The 5,354-nt window shown below is 41.5% G+C and overlaps 1 long non-coding RNA gene across 2 annotated transcripts; it reads right to left on the reverse strand.

The window, feature by feature from the left end:
• Window positions 1-224: 224 nt before the first annotated feature.
• LOC141325609 (uncharacterized) lies at window positions 225-3,851 on the reverse strand. 2 transcript variants are annotated; one of them, XR_012353788.1, is made up of 9 exons: window positions 3,239-3,849; window positions 3,009-3,140; window positions 2,725-2,811; window positions 2,386-2,576; window positions 2,115-2,300; window positions 1,880-1,987; window positions 1,611-1,692; window positions 1,292-1,426; window positions 225-1,096 (listed from the first exon to the last, which is right to left on the reverse strand). It is a non-coding gene; the product is annotated as an uncharacterized lncRNA (long non-coding RNA). The 2 variants fall into 2 exon arrangements; XR_012353787.1 differs by having other exon boundaries at window positions 1,292-1,692; window positions 3,239-3,851.
• Between the last annotated feature and the right edge of the window lie 1,503 nt (window positions 3,852-5,354).

The raw sequence follows: 5,354 nt of genomic DNA on the forward strand, positions 1-5,354 counted from the left end.
TTTAACCATGGTATTTGTAGTAAAACTTTTTTAGAAATGGTAAAGACTATGACAAATTAACAAAAAGAAGAAGAAAATCTTTGTTACAATGGTACAGCATTCATTTAAGCTAAGATTGTCAATGTTTATTGAACAGAAAACTCATTGCTAGTACTTATATCACTCGTACCATACCATATATTACCATATTTTTAGTAATATAAGATATAAAGTACATATAGGTTTATACTATACATGCCATTTTTGTAGTCAGGATTATTTGAGTAATTATATTTTGCTTATGCCAGATGCCCAAGAAACCAGCAGTCGACAGGGATTCCATTTTCACAGTCCTGTGTTCATCAAAAGAGGCCATAGTCAAAAATGGCAAGATAGCTACTCCTAATCAGAGCATCTGGACAGAGCTTAGCAAGCAGTTAGAGAACAAGATCACCGCAAAGGCTCTATACACTTTTGTTAAATTAAACAGACACAACATCTGGACTGCTTTAGGGTTTAATCAAGATGAAAGTGATAATGAAACAAGTGGCAGTAGTGATGACAGTGATTTTGAGCCAGGGTCCCTTTCCCCCAGACCAAAAGATTGCTGGACTTTTGATCTTGAAATTCCATTTCAGAAATGGATTGAATTTATGCCTGAAACAGTTCAGTACAAAAACAAGTTCTCTAAAACACAAAAAAGGGAATACAATATCTTGAAGCCTGGCATCTGGACGCATGTGATAAATCATCACATTTGGCAAGAAGTGAAAAGCACCTGCACATTTGCCTTTAAAAGAGCCAAGGTCTATCCATCAGCCACAGAGAACTACATCAAAATCAGAGGCAAGTGTAAGGACTGTCATGCCCACATTCACATAAAATGTGACAGAGAGCCTGAATTGAACAGGTGATGCTAAAGTGTTTAATTAAAAACACAGATGACTCCCTGCACACTGGTTGTTCCAAGCGTCCGATGTCTGGTAACTTGCGTGTGCAGATATCCAAAGAACTGTGCGAGGGTAGAATGGAACCCCATGTATGGAGGGCATCTGAGGCAACAAAGCTGATGGATTTTGGAGATCCAGAGCCAAGCCATCTGCCTAATTTAGCCACTCTGCGCAAAGCAAAGCAAGAGAGAAATGCCTTAGAACTAGGTGACAAGGATCCTGTTTTGTCACTGCAGATGTTAAAACACAGCACACCTCACAGTGGCAGCATTAAAGACATTGGATTGGACAAGTTTTTCTGTCACTATTGGAGTCAAACACAAATGTATATGTACAAGTCATTATCAAAGACATCTACTAACCCCACTGTGAGTTTTGACGCAACTGGCTCAGTAGTGAGGAAACTACAGAGACCAAACGGCATGTCTGGCCATGTCTTCTTATATCAGGGCATTCTGGCAGGTGATGAGAGCTCAAGCGTCCCAGTCGTGCAAATGCTGTCAGAAAGACATGCTGTTAATGCAATAACACATTGGCTGACAGAATGGATACGTGCAGGTGCACCAACTCCAAAAGAGGTTGTAAGTGACTTTTCACTGGCTTTGCTCGGAGCTTTGGTCAAGGCTTTTACTCCTCAACGTGATCTAAAGACCTACATCAATGCATGTTGTGGCGTCTTACTTGGCAATCAGTCTGCTCAAGTGCCACCTTGTTTTGTCCGGGTTGATGTTGCACACTGCATCAAGATGATCTGCCAGTGGGACTGCTTGAAGAAAAAAACACACCGCATAAAAGATTTCTTTGTAAGGTCAATGGCACAGCTTCTCAAGTCACAATCCATGGACGATGCTAAAGAGCTACTTCGCAGCATTACTGTTGTGGCTCTCAGTGAAACAGAGGGCAATGACAGCTCTGGGGTCCCTCTGATATCAGAAAGATGCAAGAAATACCTGAAAACCCGAATTGCAGAAGAGTTTGTTGTCATTCCAGATGAAGAGCGTGATGATCTGGAAAAAGTGGATCAAATGCAGTGGGTGGGTGACCAAACTCAGACAGACCTAAGGCAGTGGGTGACAGAAATATGTGAGGAAAGCAGGTCACTTATTGTGGCTAATGGCGATCATGATAATATGCACTTCCTCCCTGAGATTATTCCCAATATAATCTGGCTTGCAAGCTACTTACCACTCTGGACAGGGGTAATGATCCCTCACTTCCGAAGCACCAACATCATTGCAAGTTCAGCCAATGTTGAAGCAGAATTCAAAAACATTAAACATGGCCTTTTCAAGCATGAAAACATGCCAATTCGAGTGGATCGATTCATTGCTCGACATCTGTCCTTCATTGAAGGCAACATGCGCATTTGTTCTGCAAAACAAAAAAGAAAAGAAAAAAGTGAAGAAGATGCAACTGCTGCAACAGTGATCGTCAAAGAAGCCAGTCCACAACCAACCATAAATTGCGGTGTAAATGTAACATCAGAAATGGATGCTTCCTGTTCTGGTACGTCTGACATTGTCACAAACATCCATCCACCTGAGGAAGACCCTGTTGAAAACTGGAGAGGCCTAGCTCTTCCTCCCAAAAAGAGAAAGAGGAATTCATACCTCTCTGCTTGTCCTGAATGGCTTCATGCAGATCCATCTGTGAGGGGGAAAAAAGTGGAACTATTGAAAAATGGAAATAATCAACAGCCTGTTAAACTCAGGAAATCAAGAATCTCTGTGCTGAACACATGTGCATTTGATGCTTTTTGTCAATGCTTATGTTGTGCTTTCTGTGATAGTGTCACCTTTGCAAATTTTGTTTGTGGTGAGGACTCCAACAACCTCCTCCAGCTAGTGAAAACCATCAGCACAAAGGGTCTGAATGCACAGGCCTATATAAAGAGGGCAGAGCTGCTGAGTGGAATATTCAAACCTGTCCAACTAAAGTCTGGTGCTCTCCAACTCGATGCACAGTGCCACATCTCCACTATCATTGAAAAATCAATGACAAAACATGCATGTGTTTGCTTTACAAAACAGTGCTCCTCACAGTATTGCAGTCTCAGCACACAAGTCACAAGGGAAATACCATTTGTTTGTACTTCTGTTGCTGTATTGCAGTCTTCTGGCATCGCTCATCTTCAGGCTGCAGTGGAAGAAGGCCTTAACCTTCCGGATTCTCCCTGCCTCAGGCCAATCCAATGTCCATCACAGTGTCCCTCTGCATTCAAGACAGACTCTACATCAGGGAAAGTACTCTGTGCAGGGAAAGTGTCTCACAGATACAGTCTGGGAGAACTTCTGTGGATTGACACTGACCTGGGAAGCAGCTCCATAGAATTTCCTTTGAGTGAATTTCCCTCCAATCTAATGCTCCAAGGAAAGAGATTTACCTTAAGGGCAGTCATTGCTTTCAAAGGAGGCTTAACCCAGGATGCTCTTGGACATTATGTGGCCTACTGCAGGAGGTCTCCATGTGTCTGGGAGATGTTTGATGACCTAAGAAGTGGAGTGACAGGAGTGTCAGAAAAAAACAAAATATGCCCACATGCAGTGCTATACACAAAAGATTGATTGCACTGTTTGCATTTAATCTTACAAGTATTTTTGTCGTATGCCACACAGCCTTATTTTCCTACTCCTGTTTGGAGAAGTTGTTTCTGCTCTTCTGGAAGTCAGGCTTCATGGAGTTTGGACTTCAATCTATTCTGTGTTGCACTTTTGACTTGAAGGCAGACAGTGTGCCATGGCTTGTCAGTAATAAGTGTTTTTAAGTTTAAGTTTTTAAAGATCAATCATTTGTGTTAATGGATGTTCAATAGTCCACTTTAATTCAGTTTTTCAAGTAAAATAATTCTGACTTAATTGAATCATGAGTTTTCATACATGCATATAATACACACACACACACACACACACACACACACACACACACACACACACACACACACACACACACACATGTTGGGTTTACATGTTTTATGGGGACATTCCATAGGCGTAATGGTTTTTATACTGTACAAACCGTACTTTCTATGGCCCTACACCTACCCTACACCTAAACCTAGCCCTCACACTTTTACTTCATCAAAAAAACTCATTGTGCATGATTTTTAAGCCTGTTTCCTCATGGGGACCTGAGAAATGTCAAAATCTACTGGTATTCCTATCCTTGTGGGGACATTTGGTCCCCACAACGTGATGAATACCAGGTACACACACACACACACACACACACACACACACACACACGCACACACACACACACACACACACACACACACACACACATATTGCCTGTATAAGCACAGAGATACAGCAAAGGTAAGGTATATGGTGCGTGTATTTATGACATACTGTTATTTACATAAGGACATAGGCCTACAGTAACAAGTAAAAACATTTACCTTTAAATTGGTGTTACATTCCACACATCCTGTGATCCGCAGTGTCCGTTTGTTACGAAAAGAAAAGAAAAGTAAAGAAAAGAAAAACAAAACAAAACACTGCAGCACAAACGAAAATCTTTACAGCACAAATCAGCACAAACGAAGCACTAACGATTGAGCCTATTTTGAGTCCGTTTGGAGCGTGTCTGTGGGGGGCTGGTGACGTCATCGCCTATAATGTAAAGTCTAATATTTTAAAAACTGAAGCAGCACAAACAAAACTTTTACCGGCACAAACCAGCACAAATGAACGAGACTATTTGGGGTGAATTTAGAGCATGTGGGGGGCTAAGTGACCTCAGAATGACCATTAAATATTATTTTAATATCGAAAAAAACCAAAGCAGCACAAACGATTGTTTTACGGCACAAACCAGCACAAATGGAGCACAAACAAACAGGAGTATTTTGGGAGAATTTGGAGCGTGTGGGGGGCTGGTGACGTCATCGACCCTAAAATTCAATGTCTAATATTTTAAAAACTGAAGCAGCACAAACGAAAATCTTTACAGCACAAATCAGCACAAACGAAGCACTAACGATTGAGCCTATTTTGAGTCCGTTTGGAGCGTGTGGGGGGCTGGTGACGTCATCGCCTATAATGTAAAGTCTAATATTTTAAAAACTGAAGCAGCACAAACGAAACTTTTACCGGCACAAACCAACACAAACGAAGCACAAACGAACGAGACTATTTGGGGTGAATTTAGAGCATGTGGGGGGGCTGAGTGACCTGAGAATGACCTTTAAATAAATATTTTATATCTAGCAAACCAAAGCAGCACAAACGAAAATCTTTACAGCACAAACCAGCACAAACGAAGCACAAACGATTGATATATTTTTGCGACGTTTTGCGTTGGGTGGGGGGCCAACTTCACGGAGGTATGAACACAGTATTCCACCACTTGCATCTTGGCTAATGCAGTTTCAGCTGAAACTGTTGAAGTACACCAGGCTCAAAGTTCAAAAGATGGAAACGGACT

This window comes from Garra rufa, chromosome 2, assembly GCF_049309525.1.
Source record: "Garra rufa chromosome 2, GarRuf1.0, whole genome shotgun sequence".
NCBI lineage: Eukaryota > Metazoa > Chordata > Actinopteri > Cypriniformes > Cyprinidae > Garra > Garra rufa.